Genomic DNA, 13,526 nt, shown 5'->3' with positions numbered 1-13,526 from the left:
AACATAATATAACTGAAGATTTTTTTCTGCTAAATGTGAAATCACCACCATCTCAGAGAGCTTGTGAACAGCCAAGAAACATCTTCAAATATAAATACTCTTGTAGAAATAGACATTTAAGAAGTAATTAAGTAACTCGGGATTTTCCAGGGTTTCATTTTGTCAGCAAGTTTTTTGACTACGTTCCTCAAATACACAAGGGCTTAAATTTGCCATCTGCAGCAGCACTTTGAATATTTCCTGAGAACTGCTGCAGTGCAAAGGACAGGGACTGAAAGTGAGAGCACTGGGAGGTAGGATTTTCTCTGAGTTTTGTGCTATTTTTATTGAAAATTGGTTTGATAAAGAAGGAAATAAAACCATTTGAGTGTAAATGTGAAAAACAGAGAAAATGGAGGAAAGCATACAGAAAGGGGGAAGGAAAGCACACAGAGATGTTCAAGGATAAGTAGGTAAAAGGAGAATGATTTGGACCCAGCCACAATTATGGCATAAGTTGCAGAATATAGTGCTTGTAATAAAAGTATTAAGCCCCATGAGCTAGAAGATAACCTTTATGACTTTTGCCCTAAGCATAGCACAAGCATCCCAGTAGCACTTTAGTTACTTTGGGATTACTTCAGGGAGTTTAATGCTAATTTCATTTTTCCTTTGGTTTTGGTCTCTTTCTTTCTTATTTATATAACTGTGTATATCAAATACCTCCAGCAAGATGCTGATTATGAGTTTTAAGAATCACTTTTTAGATCACTTGTCAACTATAAAGAAAATAAGTACCTACACTTCTTCACTCTTAACTAATATTAGTGTCTTTTGCTGGAAATAAAAAAAAAATACCCTTTTCATGTCTCACTGGTCCATTTCCTGACTGGCAACAATCAAGGAGATAGCTATGGGTCAGGAGGCCTTGGGGTTGCTCTCACAACTGTAGTGTGCCATCTGAAGCATTCCATACTTTTTACTCCTCTCTTCATTTGTTTTCAGAGAATAAAGATGATGCAGACTTTTATAAATCACTTCATGAATGCTGTATGGCAGAACATCAGATAATTAGTCATTATTATTTGAAACTGTTTTGTTTTTTTTTACTTTTCAAAATTTTTTTATTTTTATTTTTTTTAAGCAATCTATTTCCTACAAAACCCAAGGTAGCAAAAAATATTAATAATATGCAGCTCACTGTTCTTAGAGTTTCTTTCTTCTTTCTACTGGTATCTACTCCTATGATTTTTTTCTTTTTTAAATGTTGAAATAAAAATGAATATTATATCAGAATAAAAATGCTTTTATTGGCTTCATTTAAGTTGCATGTTACTGTTTCATGTGGGGAAAAAAATAAAAATAAAAATCAAACAACACATTCCTTCCAGCTGATGTAGAGTTTTCTCAGTGTACCCAGTGCATTATTGGAAGTTATGCAACATTGCTAGGTTAAATAACAGTATTCTATTCTATTTTTAGTTCTGGTAGTGCAGGCAAAAGCAATATAAGAATATTAATTTGTCATTTAATTACAAAAAATAATCTCACAAAAAGCTGCATATATTTGTATTTACAATTGGAGTATTATTTCTCAACTATTACATAATAGAAAATATTTAGAAAACAAAGGATTTGAAGTCTTTGCCTTCAGTGTTCTTAAAAATGTTATTTTACTGTGTAATATATATCTTCCTTGACTTTTAGCACTTGCATTGCTGGCAAAACTAGACCCTTGCTACTGTTAGTCTTGTAGAACTAGAGCATCAACTGTGTTTTATTCAGCCTTGTGAATCCCGAATGGAATTATAACCAAGTCCTAATTTCTATATCTTCCCACTAGCAGCAGCATGTGAAGCAGATAGAGTGCTCAGATCATTGTTGATGTGCAAAGCCATGTTTTGACATGGACAGGGATAGTGTGAGGCTCCCCTTTGGGTTTTCACATCACCACCTCTTCAGCCTGCAGGCAGAACGCTGTTGAAACGTGTTGGATATTATGTGGCACAGTCAACTTTTCTCACTGAGTAAATGCTAAAAGTGACCACAATATCAGGGAACTCCTGGCCAGTTTCCTATTTGACTAAGGAAAACAAACAAACCACCACCATAAAAAGCAAAACAACCAAGAAAATGACAGACATTAAGAAAAAACTACTTGCTATGGATTATGGAGAACTGATCTGGGATGCTTCATGTTTACCCAGATGCCTTTAATAGTTATAGAAATAATGAAGGCAATGACAGAGACTTCATTTGAGAAATAGGTGCTATAGGAAAAGATATCAAAATTAATTCAGAAAGGGTTTAACTAAGACACTATTAACTAAGAAAGGGATGATCTGAGGAATGTGACCCTCCCCGTTCATACAGTTGGGCTGACACAGAGAAGGGCAGGGGAGAAAACGGGGACCTACACAGACTCAGATTGCATGAGAAGTTATCATAGAGACAGAAGGGATGGCTCCAGACCCAACTCCCCTGGCCCAGCTCCAGGCACACTTGCATACATGTAGCTCACCCATTGGTTCAGACTGTGACGCTGGAATTCCACTACATGGTTGAACGCAACCATACAGAGCCAACAACATATTCACAGATTTTTCTGTAGTTCTTTGGTTAGCCTGCAATAAATATTTACTTAAAAAATGAAATACTAATTATAAGTGTCCACCAAGATTATTCATTTAATATCTTGATTTATGTTCAGGCTTAACTGTCCATAATAGTTAATATTCTATTCAAGTCATAATAACTAGCATGTAGAATAATTTTGTGTTGTTAAAATGCAGCTTGAATTCTTATATGTTACACATCTTTAGTTTCTTCTGCAAGCATAAATGTAATTCAGTGAGTTTCCTATTTTCAATTGTATTTTCCTACATCCTACAGAGGAGGAATAGAAGCACAAGTTGTGTTGTTTGATGTTTTTTGTTTATGCTTTGCTTATGACATTTTTATCTTCTATAACATGATTCTATAAATATGATTCTTCTGAATCATATTCATTGTCCCTATGGAAATTCATTGGCATTTTCTTATTAAAAAAAAATTATATATTTTTTTTCCTCTTTGAGGGAGCATTTCTTGTAATCATCCTTTTCAATATCTCTCATTTCATCTACAGAGGAAATTGAGCAGTATCTAATTTCTTATATGCACATAATGACCTAAAGAACTGACCGTAGTATTGGCCTATTGTCATCAGAACTTTCACTGTTGAGAATTTCCACTTCATCATGTTCAGGGGAAAACATACACTTAAAATTGATTTTCAGAAATTGAGAGAATTAAGATTACAAATTTGATTCGGATACCTCTTCTAATGTAATTGAGAAAACATGTAATTGAGAAAACAATAGACTACTAAAAGATACTAAAGTAGACTGATGGGAACAACATGAAATTAAAGCCCATAAAATAGAAGAACCATTTTCTCTTAACTCAGGTGTATCTAAACATTCAACCAACAGAAACAGATCCTACACTATGTGACTCCTTGGCTGGGAAAATTGTCTTGCATTATAGACATACCTCTGATAACTGAGGTTAGGTTTCATAGTCTTTATATCATCCCTGTGCTTTTTTGGTTCATACTGTGTATGAATGTCTTCCTTTTGAAGGCTAAAGAGCTGCTATATTAATCACTATGAAGTCTGCAGATGCTTTGACATAAATGCTTAAACATCCATGCTGAGCATCACTTGGAACAGAGCAGGTTTTCTCATAACTTCAGTTAATTTACTCACAGTAAATAGTATTTATTTCTATCCATCACAATATTGATAGGGAATAACATTGTTTTCTCTCTTAGTGTGTGTATAGGGACAGGTACTAGCAGACATAGTTTCTCTAAACCCAAGAAAGGTAATGTTCATGACCCAATAACAAAGAAGGAATTACTTGCCCCTTACTGAGGAACACGGTTGACTGAACACTCTAAAGGAGGCAGTCACTAAGTAGAGGCACTTCTCTTAAGGCTACTCATCCTTAAGCATAGTTAAAAAGAAGTGGAGCCAGGGTCTGCCCCTTCTAGTCAGGCAGATGAATTACTTGCAACTATGCTCCCAGGGCTGGCTACACCCCCTTCACCATGTACTCAATCACTGGTTCAGGCCACAGCTAAACAGTTCCCATACGTACCACCTCTTTACTACACAAAACTACAACTGAGAACATCAAAGGCAAGCTATTCTTTATGATCTAGTTCTTAACAGCACTCATGACAGAGATACAGTTTACTACAGTGCTGATATTTTTTCATGTTGTAATGCAGATACTGACTGTCCCATCACAACATAAAGAGTCCATGGTTTTCTATTAATTGTCTTTCCAGATTCTTTTGCTAAAGATATTCAAAAAGTCATTGTTAAATAACAGCAAAGAACAAGATAACATTGCAATTCTTCAGAGACATCAGAACTCCTGCCTGGCTTACCACGTGTAAAAATACGCAGCAGGAAATACAGCTGTTCTAAACACAAGAAAGGTAGCAGTCACAATCCAAGAACATCTTCATGATGTTCTTTTGAACTTGTAAAGGTATTCAGCTTTGAATCTTCTTGTCTGGATCTTGATTTAAGACACTTGCTGACAAACATACTAAAGCAAGTTGAAATCCAGACAAGCTAATGGAGTCATCTGGCAGCTTTAAGCTAGTCAGCCAGTGTGGGGAGCAGCAAAAAGTCTGATACTCAGAGTAATCTTAAGATAAGCAAAGGATCATGTTTCCTTTGTAAATTACTGCCATCTGCTGCATTTTGTTATATTTTTCTTCTTAATTACAGTCCAAAGACATAAAAAATAAAATTAAAAAAAAATAAAAATCTGCATTTCTGCAACAGTTATAAAGTGCCCTATATTATTTTTAATTCAGTGGCTAAATGCACCCCTGTCTTAGTATCTAAATAACTAAAATGATGTTTTAACACTATAGAGAGCTTACAGTTTGGTTGCTTACATGTATTTCCCATCATACAGATTTGTTACAATCCAAGAAACCATTCTAAAGAAATGCAAAGAGAGTATAGAGTCCTCATGCACTGGTGCTTATGAAGCAAATTTGTAGTGAAGATTAATCATTACGTTCACTTATGTTATTTAAGAAAGTAGGGTGAAACAGTAGTTAAGAGATTTATATAGAATCTGAAAGGTAAGCTTAGATGGTCCAACAGTAGTGAGTCAACATAAATTACTACTGTTAGTTAAACTAACCTTTCTATTTTCCATCCATCTGCTAATCCTGACTGTTCTTTTTATTACTTTTTATGCACCTGTTTTTTCCCAACAAATTGACAGCTGCTGGTCAGTTCTATTGATCTGTAGCTAAGCAGATCCAGTACCTTCTCATTTAAACTCTTAGTGCTGTGGATATCTGGATGACAGTACTCACTGTGTAACAAAACTTTTATGGGAGATAGTTCAGTCCTGAAACAAAAGCAGAAAAAAGTGCTACTTATGGTGTAAAGAGTGTTGAATTTCCTTGTGTTCCTTTTTCTTTTTTCAGTAGTTCTGATCTCCAGTGACAGGGAAAATGAAACATCTCCTGCTGACCGTTCTGGACACATGGCTGTGTTCTTCACTTGACCATGCAGACAAATCCCACTGAAATAAACGAATGATAGTTTTCCTATAAGTGGGTATTATATTTCACAAAGACTTGATTTTTACCATCCTTTGACATTTATTACAGTTAACTACCACTTCTTACTAAAATGCAGATATTTATTAAAATTTGTTTGCAGCTTTCTGGTAAATTGTTACTTCAGCAACATTTTATGATCTACTTTGAAATACGCCTTTCACGTTTCATTCATTTGAATATAAAATGGTACTGATGATGGTTTTAAATAAAAAGAAAGAGGAGAAGAAAGTACTGACACCTGGTTAAGATTTGGGTGTCGTTATCTAATCTGAGGAGAACAAAATAGAACCAGGGAAAGAAAAACCTTTGCTTCTAAGAACTTGAGGAGAATTGAAAGGAAAATGATCCTGTAGAAAAAAATCAAGTTATATCCAGATTGGAAATGCTGAAAAGTGGGAAAGGTGTAGAATCACTAGCATTCAAGAAAGATATTTTGTAGGAGAGACCACACATGTATGATTTCTTAGGACTGCAGACTGATTTCTCTGTCTTTGCAACAGGGGGGAGAGGGACAAAACAATTGCTGATTCTAAAAACAACAGAAAGTAATTCCAGAAAAAAATGCAAATCCCTGTCCTTTAAAACTGAATGGCAATTTAAAACCCAGTCATGAAGTGAATAGGGTCCAGTAAGATTGCTGAAGAAATAACTGAAATAATCCAGGATCACTAACTTAAACATTTTATCTAACATTTATATGGCTGTGTCGTGTGTGCAAAAAATTCCATTCATTTTTTCAGTTCTGCTTGACATCAAAGGTTATATGATGTGTTATATGTAGGAGGAAGGACACTACAAGTTCTATCTCCTATTTTATTAAATAAATAAATAAATAAATAAATTATGGAATGTATTCATTATGACAGGACCTAATTATTAAGCCTCAGCGACGGTCAGAGATAAATAATATGCTCTGTCTACACAGAGCAATTGGCAAAAGTATTTTTGTCTAAGAGAAACACTAAGTATGTTCTCCCAATGTGCTTTTCATGATTATACATTACCAAGACTGTTACCTGCCATGTTTTCTATGGATTTGTATCTCTGCTGCTGTGCAAATGTCTGCTAGGTAGGAGAATCAAAATGAAAATTGAGTTTTGTTTATATTTTCCCATCACAGAAGAATTCCCAATATCTGTCCCAAAAGGCAAGTTTTAGATTTGTTTTTCATATGTGTATGGGAAACTGTTAATCACAGCCTGAACCTCTGATTAACCATCTGAGGCAAGTGTTGGGTCAGCTGTGGGAGCACAGGTGAAGGCAGTTCAGCTCCACTCCCAGAAGGGGTGGAGATTGACTCTACCTCTCCTAGATTTAATTTAAGGGCTGACCACTACTAAGGTAGTACCTCTTTCTGGAGATTGGTCCATTGTGGAATTCTGGTGACAAACCTCAATGTTTTCTATCTTGATTGAAGGCCTCAGAGTTGGTGAGTTTTTCCTATAGGTAACCTCTATCTATTTACACCTATTCTTGTACTATTCCAACTGTACATTACACTTCTTGCATTATTTATTTCTATCTGTACAATGTGTTTTTCATATATTTGTCTGGGTTGTAAGGTAGAATGATGCTTCTAAGACAGAATTATCAGGGTCACTCTATAGTAATTCTATGATGTAGGGCAAATGAGGGCAATGATAGAGCCATTAGAAATAAGTGCTATAGGAAAATATATATATATATATATAGAGAGAGAGAGAAATATATATATATAATATATACTTTATATATATATATATCAAAAGGAATTAATTCATTCCTCCTGATAATAGCTTGGAGAAAGAGATGAGCTGAAGAATGTGACCTCCCTCTGTTTATGCAGTTGCACTGCAGGAGAGAAAGGGGGAGGTGGGGGGGAACCTGTGCAGATTGCATGGAAGTAAGGTGGCTCCAGACCTCCCTGCTGCTCCAGGCACTCACATGCTCTCCCAGCTCACCCACTGGTTCAGGCTGTGACTCTGGAATTCCACTACAAGCTTTCTCTTCTCTCGGCTGAAAAGTCCCAACTCATATTCTATTCCTGTAGAGGAGGCATTCCAGCCCTCTGATAAATTTTGTGGCCATCCTCTGTGCCCACCCCAATGAGCTCAATGTTCTTCTTGCATTGAATGCCCCAGAACTAGACACAGTACTCCAGATTGGGTGTCACAAGAGTAGAGTGGCCAAGTCACCTCCCTCAGCCCCCTGATCGTGCTTCTCTTGATGCAGCCCAAGTGATGGTTCGTCTTCTGAGCTGCAAGTGCACACTGCCTGCTTGTGTTGAATTCATGTTGAATCTTTCATCAACCAGCATCCTCAAGACCTTCTCAAGGCTGTGTTCTAGCCATTATCCTGTACTGACCAACCTGTATCTTCACTTGGGATTGCCCCAACTCAAGTGCAGGACTGCATATGACAATATGAGATTTTTTTTTTAAACTATTTCTTTTTGTTCACTGTATCTTGCTGATGAGCTTACTGATTCATTATGGACTTAAAAGCATTCACTGAATACAAAATTGAATTATGACTGAATTTCTTTCTAGCTTATGCTCCCTGTACTTTTTTTCTAAGGAGTCATAATCTTGAAGTATTGTAGATGTTTTGTCTGAAACTATGTGTATCAGGAATATAATTATCCTGCTGTAGAAACAAAGTCCTAAAACAAGATTTTGCTCTGTGTCTATAAATGCAGTAATTAATGACAGGATATTTCAGACAATGAGAAATAATCTGACAATCTGACAGGGACACCATACTGTTGGGCATCCCCTCTGGTTGGGCTTTCTATGCTTTACACCAGGAAGCCATCCTCAACGTGCTCCAGGAGTCTCCCAGATTGTTTGTAGGTTGATGTGCTGCTTTTTCCAGCAGCTATCAGAGTGGCTGAAGTACCCAAGCAGGACTAGAGCCTGAGGTTGTGACAATTCTGATAGTAGAATAAAGAACAACTCACCTTCCGTGGTGATCAGAGAGCCTGCACTAAGAATGTGCCATGAGGTTTCCTTTGACTCATTCTTTAAATCTCACTCATAAGCTCTCAGCCTGATCATTATTATTTTTCAGTGACAGTTCTCTGCAGTCAGTCCATTCCTTTTCATACAACTCCACCACCTAGCCTTCTTTGTCTGTACTTTCTGAACGTTTATAGCTACTTGAACACTCCAGATGTGTAAACAATCTCATATTTCCATGATAACACAATTATATCACAGGTTTTCAACTGCATGATGGATTCCAACTCCTTTTGTTGTTGTTGTTTTTTTTTTTTGTTTTTTTTTTTGTTTGTTTGTTTGTTTACTGTTCCTGGTCTAGTCCTACAGTCTCTTGAAGACCTCTGCAGTAGGCAAAAGTTGTGCCTGTTACATCAATTAGGGCCCTGTTGTGAAAAATTGAGAATATGCTTTTAAAAGGAAACACAAAAAACTCAAAGCAGAAGACCATATATTTTAATGGTAAAAACAGGAATTAATTCCAGTGCATACACAGCTGATAGTACTTCTAAAATAGAATGGGAAGGACAGTGATGGAGCCTGCCATAACAATGGCTTTATGACAAAGCACTAAAGACAGTCATGAATGGCTCAATTTTGCAACTTTTTGGTGGGAAATAAATTTCACAGCAAAAAGAATAGCGAAGTGTTAGAAAGTGAAGTGAGTGCTAGCTGTGATTGAGTTAAAAGAAAATATTAGGAATTTAGCCTATTTTCTGCTGTGAATATGACAAATCCTTTACAAACTTCTGTAGCAGACTCCTGCTCACATGTGGAATCTGCAAGTAGCTTGTGTTACACCCTGTGTACATTCAGCCAGTGAGCAGCAAGAAAATCACTGGATTTCATTCATGTTTCCAGCCACCTCCTGAGTGGTTGTTCAGGCACAACCATTTGCGCACAGGTGGCTCTGTAGGATGGTAAAAGGGAGATTACTTCATCTTCACAAAACTCACAGCAGAATGGGAGGAAACATCCTGTAATTAGAGCGTGGGACTCAAATTAAGGTTTCTATTAAGTCTGTGGCAGATCTAGGTTGTGATCTGTGGCAAGGAGCTCTCTGGTTTCCATTTCACCATCTGTAAAGACAAAATATGAGGAGGCTTCAATAGCAAACATTTGTAAGTATACAGAGATTTCCTCTGGCACCAGCAGGACACAGTGAGCTGCACCACTGTCCAGGCCAGGTAGTGTTCATGCAATGCCACCCCTTCAGCACGAGTCACAGATGGGTAATGCCGTGGCACCCCAGGAGCATCACCACAGCCCTTCTTGACCGCAGAGGGCAGGGGCTGAGGAAAGGCAGGTGTGAAGTAGGCACAGCTGTGCTCCATGCAGCAAGTGAAGTGATGATGGCCTTGCCCTCCTCTGCAAATCAGGCTCTTGAGGGTTTTTTGGGGCAATTCCAGTCTTTCTCTGTTTTCTTGTGCAAGTACATGCTGGAGCAGAAGAGTTGTAAAGGTAACTTTGTTATCTGCCACTGTATCACTTTGCTGTTTTAGCTTCGTTGTGGCATGAGAATGGATGGGAATGTGCAATCAAGGATTAATGGAGAAAAGGCAAGCTCAGGAGATCAGACTTAAATCAGAAATGTTCTGAAGGTCTCTCTTGCTAGGTAGTCAGAAAGAAGAGAACAAAAAGAACCAATAAAACTGAATAGCAGTGAATTAAATGCTGACTTTGGAGAACAGAATAACTCCTGACTTTGTGTTGCAATTCGTCATCCTCATGATTGTCCTACACGTAGAATTGTGCTGTTAACTGATGCACACCAACCAGAACCCTTCTCGTACTTTGTACCTTTTGGCTTTCAAAACTGAGGTTCTTTTCTCCTTGAAGTGTGGAGCACTGCTGCTGAAGTTTTCTCTGCATTTATGAGAAGGGGTGGGCAATGGGGATGTGTGGATGTGTGAGTTGGGGCAAGAGGGTTCCTTTTTTTTTTTTTTTTTTTTTTTTTTTTTGAAACAAGCCTTACTTGCAAGCAGAGAATTTCACAGAAGCTGTACTTTCTGGATGCATTCTTTACTCAATACACTTCAAGATCATCCAGGAAAAATATGTTTTTGAGGCATTTACTTCTATGTGAGAATTTCCATCATTCTATTTTTCAAGGATAGTTTCTCAGTTGCTATTGTGACCCAGATCTCATTCATTTTCATTTGCTGAATCTTACTTTGAAGATCTGATGTGCTGTATAACAGAGTTGCCGATAGTAAAAAGGCTTCAGCAGCCCCTCTTGAATAAGAAAGTTGTTAGTTGTTCTAAGGGACAGCAGGCAGAATTGAAGGAGTATGTGTGTGTAAGTGTATGATCCTGCTCATCTGCCTCTAGAGAGCTACAAACACGGATGTGTAGAGCACATTCAATATAGGGCTGCCAGCACAAACCTTACTCTTTTTATTTGCTAACAAGTAACTGAAAACAGTATTTACCTTTTTCACATCAGAGATTATCTTGTAACGTTTGTTGACACTTGCACTAGGCTGCTTCTCTGAAAGCCGCAGTTTTCTTGACCAATTACTACTTATTGCTTAAGGCTTCTTATTTGCATGCCTCTTACCCATCATGCAACAGTGTCTGTCGTTAACAAAAGCAAAAGATCCAAAATAAAATTACATTCTGAGTTTTTAAGATAAATACAACTGTATAGTTTTTAAAAGTGTAACGCAATTATACTGTTTTATAAATCTAAAATACACTATCGTCATAACATTAAAGTTATAGCATTTTTGAGCTATAAATAATGTCTGTATAAAACTGTGAGCAGCTGGTCCGATGGCAATGGAAATTATAATAATTGATCACAGTCCGTTACAGATTCCTTTGTTCTTTCTCCACTCCCACTGCTGCATTTGACTAGTCTTTTGACCAGAGGTTGGTTATGGTTGTTATATATTATTTACAGTGGAACGTTTTTGAAATACTGTTGATGTTAGTCTAGTGGTTCAGTTAAGTATATCTCCAACATTGTACATGTAATTTAACTTTTCTCATTCTTCCCTTTTTTCAAATGTTTTTGTCACTCTGACAATAGTTGTTGCCTTCATTTCATTTAATTTGTAAGCTGACACTCCTTTTTGTTAGCTTCTGATTTTCTGGAATAAATGAACATTCAAAGTATTTCCTTTTCCTAATCTTAGTCCCACTTGGACCATACTTTCTTCAGTTATTTTGGGAAGCCAGTGTCCAATACTTGATTTGTTTAACACTTTTAACAAGTGCTTCAAAGGCATTTGTACAACAGCAGCTGAAAGAGTTACACCTGGAGTAAAGTAAGCAAAATGTTGTTACAGTTATATTTTTTTCTATTCTATTACATTATACTTAAAACTGAGAGTTATTCTAACAGAATGAGGAAATCAAATAGCAGACAAAAAGATAAATAGTAAAAGTTAAGTGATAACTGACTGCCTAATCATTCTACATAGTAGACATAAGAACCATTTCCTCTAGGTGCTCCATGCAGGTATACCATTTGATTATCAGGGAATGCAAGAGTGGTGCAAGGTGAGGGCCCTGGTTTCACACAGAAAGGTATTTCATTTGAAGTGCTAATGAGCTTCAAATAATTCTCTAATTACTTCCTACAGGTAACTGCTTGAAGCTCCCTTTCTCCAGCAGTCTCAGCCCTCTTATTATAGACTAAGCAACTATGTTTTCTTTTCTTAAAGCTAGATGTGACATTAATTATGCTGACAGGCATACATCCTTACAACCACAACAGATGCTTTCTTTTTCATTTTATTTTTTTCTTTTTTTTCTTCCTGTGGGTTTATTATGTCAACATGTCTCATTTATTTGAAGTATGCAGTTATTGTTAAATTATTGAAGTCTGATGACTAAAAAGCTATTGTTTCTGTTGTCTTCCTTCAGCATTTTCTTTCATGTTTCTTTCATGTTTCTCCTTACAGTATTTTACTCCTCTGCCTTCTCAAATGCTGTGGAAAGTTTTCTTAATGAGGACCAAAGATGGCCTTCTGGTAACTCTCTTACATCACATATTAATAAAGAATTTAGTATTGTTAATTAGTGTGATGACGATGACCCCTCTTTTGGCATTGTGGTGTGCTGTCCTTGGAAACATCCTGGGTCCTGGAAAACTTCCTCACTAGAGAGCCTTCTCCTGACCTCCCTATCTTAAAAATCTCTCCTTAGGCTGTGAGTGGAAACCTCGTCACCCTGCACCCAGGAACCTTTCTCCCATTTCCTGGATGAATTGTTCAGGACAGAAAACAGCACAATATTCATGTATGTGACCTTCCACTATTTGCCTCCTCCTGGCTTGTACATTTGCCTCACAGGAGCACTGGGCTGGACTTCACCTAGGGCTTAAGGTGGCAGACAGAAGTGAAGCTGCTGCCTCTGTAAAGTGCAGGAAGCTGCTTCATGTTTCTGACTGGTTTTCTTAAAGTACTATCCTTGAGGAAAACACGTTTTGGTCTGGCATAGCACAGACAGTGTTTCTATGATAGGTGGATGCACCAGAATTGGCAGAGCAAGGTGGGCAAAGAAAATTTTTACATCCATTTCCCTGCCCTGCCACCTTCACCCCCTTGGTGAGGTATCACTAATAAAACTTTCTGAGCTGCTTCTTGCCTCCTTGCCTGTGCCAATAGCCTTCCTGCCCTGTCAGTAGAAAGGCCTCACTGCCATTTTCTCTTCCCATTCCAGCATCCTCATGTGTGCCTAGCTGGGACCTTCCCTTCTCCTACTGCCTGCCTCCCTACAGGACGCATTGGTGGTGCAGCCTGTGTGGGCCTCCCCATGAGGATTCTTTCTGGTGGTGCTGGAGGGATAAGCTTCAGGTTTGGTCCTGTGCTGCATTTGATGTTACTGTGCCTGTGGTGAGAGAGGCCTCCTTTATGCTCATCTGCAGAGTGCTATGTAAAATCAGCATTACTGCAAAGATTTAATAAAACATAGACAGT

General features: G+C 37.5%; 1 long non-coding RNA gene across 1 annotated transcript; it reads left to right on the top strand.

Moving 5' to 3' along the window:
• Window positions 1-6,982: 6,982 nt before the first annotated feature.
• Window positions 6,983-13,526, top strand: LOC140249150 (uncharacterized). The gene is made up of 3 exons (XR_011902949.1): window positions 6,983-7,052; window positions 12,510-12,578; window positions 13,270-13,526. It is a non-coding gene; the product is annotated as an uncharacterized lncRNA (long non-coding RNA).

The sequence above is a fragment of the Excalfactoria chinensis genome, chromosome 2 (genome assembly GCF_039878825.1).
Source record: "Excalfactoria chinensis isolate bCotChi1 chromosome 2, bCotChi1.hap2, whole genome shotgun sequence".
In the NCBI taxonomy this organism is placed as follows: Eukaryota; Metazoa; Chordata; class Aves; order Galliformes; family Phasianidae; genus Excalfactoria; species Excalfactoria chinensis.
This window is presented reverse-complemented; position numbering and strand designations above follow the sequence as displayed.